This window comes from Salvelinus sp. IW2-2015, unplaced genomic scaffold (genome assembly GCF_002910315.2).
Source record: "Salvelinus sp. IW2-2015 unplaced genomic scaffold, ASM291031v2 Un_scaffold4291, whole genome shotgun sequence".
NCBI classification, from domain to species: Eukaryota; Metazoa; Chordata; class Actinopteri; order Salmoniformes; family Salmonidae; genus Salvelinus; species Salvelinus sp. IW2-2015.
This window is the reverse complement of record NW_019945562.1, coordinates 25,667-28,287: the sequence shown is the minus strand read 5'-3', so window position 1 is coordinate 28,287 and position 2,621 is coordinate 25,667.

The following is a 2,621-nucleotide window of genomic DNA, read 5'->3' as shown; positions in this document are numbered from 1 at the left end:
GCTTTTACTGCCCAGTGTCTGCCACTGCTTTTACTGCGCCAGTGGGTGTCTGCCCACTGCTTTTACTGCCCATGGTCTGCCACTGCTTTTACTGCGCCAGTGTCTGCCACTGCTTTTACTGGCTCCAGTGTCTGCCACTGCTTTTACCTGCACCAGTGTCTGGCACTGCTTTATACTGCTCAGTGTCTGCCACTGCTTTTACTGCTCCAGTGTCTTGCCACTGCTTTTACTGAGCCAGTGTCTGCCACTGCTTTTACTGCACCAGTGTCTGCCACTGCTTTTTCTGCGCCAGTGTCTGCCACTGCTTTTACTGCGCCAGTGTCTGCCACTGCTTTTACTGCGCCAGTGTCTGCCACTGCTTTTACTGCGCCAGTGTCGGCCACTGCTTTTACTGCGCCGTGTCGGCAACTGCTTTTACTGCGGCCAGTGTCTGCCACTGCTTTTACTGCACCAGTGTCTGCCACTGCTTTTACTGCTCCAGTGTCTGCCACTGCGCCGCTGAGTGGGTTGTTATGGTGTTTGGCTGTTAGTACTGTAGTTGCATTGCAAATGGCACCCTACTCCCTATAGAATGCACTACTTTTGACCAGAGAAGTAGTGCACTATGCAGGGAGGAGGGTGCCATTTTGGACGCAGCCTGTGAATCAGTTCTCCCCAGCCCGACTGCGTTGCAGAGCCGGGTGTAATCTGGGATGCACACACAACACACACACACACACACACACACACACACACACACACACACCCACACACACACCCACACACACACACACACACACACACAACACACACCGCCGGAGACAGATGGTTTTAGAGCTGATGGCTGAGGGATAAATAGGGTCGTGTGCTAAATGGGGACAAGCTTCCACGGGCCACTCCCATTGGACGGCAGTAGGAGGAGGAGTGGGTGGGAAGGTGTGTCCAAACTTTTGACTGGTACTGTATGTCAAATGTGTACATATATATATATATATGTACACATTTATATATATATGTATATATATATATATCTGTAAAAACAAACCAGATAATATTAATGTCCTTCAAAGAGGGGGAGGTTAATAAAAGAATTATAACAGAGTGGGTTATCTTGCTTTCCTCTATTATCTTTGTTTGGAGTGAAGAACGTTTTAATATCTAGGGCCAAGGACCTCTCATCTCTCTCTTCTGTCTGTCTGTCTGTCTCTGTGTCTGTCTGTCTCTGTGTCTGTCTGTCTCTGTGTCTGTCTGTCTGTCTCTTTTCTCGCTCTCTTTCTCTCTCTCTCTCTCTCTCTCTCTCTCTCTCTCTCTCTCTCTCTCTCTCAATTTCAATTACATTTCAATTTAAGGGCTTTATTGGCATGGGAAACACATGTTAACATTGCCAAAGCAAGTGACAGGTCACAAATCTTGCTGCTGTGATGGCACACGGTGGTATTTCATCCAGTAGATATGGTAGTTTATCAAAATTGGGTTTTCTAAAGAGTTTTCTAATTCTTTGTGGATCTGTGTAATCTGAGGGAAATATGTGTCTCTAATATGGTCATCCATTTGGCAGGAGGTTAGGAAGTGCAGCTCAGTTTCCATCTCATTTTGTGGGCAGTGTGCACATAGCCTGTCTTCTCTTGAGAGCCAGGTCTGCCTACAGCGGCCTTTCTCAATAGCAAGGCTATGCTCCCTGAGTCTGTACATAGTCAAAGCTTTCCCTTTGGGTCAGTCACAGTGGTCAGGTATTCTGACACTTTGTAGTCTCTGTTTAGGGCCAAAATAGCATTCTATTTCACTTGTTTATTTTGAAAATTCTTTCCAATGTGTCAAGTAATTATATTTTTGTTTTCTTATGATTTGGTTGGGTCTAATTGTGTTGCTGTCCTGGGGCTCTGTGGGGTGTGTTTGTGTTTGTGAACAGAGCCCTAGGACCAGCTTGCTTAGGGGACTCTTCTCCAGGTTCATCTCTCTGTAGGTGATGGCTTTGTAAGGTTTGGAAATCGCTTCCTTTTAGGTGGTTGTAGAATTTAACAGCTCTTTTCTGAATTTTGATAATTAGCGGGTATCGGCCTAATTCTGCTCTGCATGCATTATTTGGTGTGTTGCATTTTACACAGAGGATATTTTTGCAGATTTCTGTACGCAGAGTCTCAATTTGGTGTTTGTCTCATTTTGTGAGCAGACCCCAGATCTCACAATCATAAAGGACAATGGGTTCTATAACTGATTCAAACTGCATTTAGCCAGATCCTAATTGGTATGTCAAATTATATGTTCCTTTTGATGGCATAAAAGGCCCTTCTTGCCTTGTCTCTCAGATCGTTCACAGCTTTGTGGAAGTTACCTGTGGCGCTGATGTTTAGGCTGATGTTTAGGCTGAGGTATGTGTTGTTTTTTTGTGTGCTTTAGGGCAACGGTGTCTAGATTGAATTTGTATTTGTTGTCCTGGCAACTGGATCTTTTTTTGGAACACCATTATTTTTCATCTTACTGAGATTTACTGTCAGGGCCCAGGTCTGGCAGAATCCTTGCAGAAGATATAGGTGCTGCTGTAGGCCCTCCTTGGTTGGGGACAGAAGCACCAGATCATCAGTAAACAGTAGACATTTGACTTCATATTCTAGTAGGGTGAGACCGGATCCTGCAGACTGTAC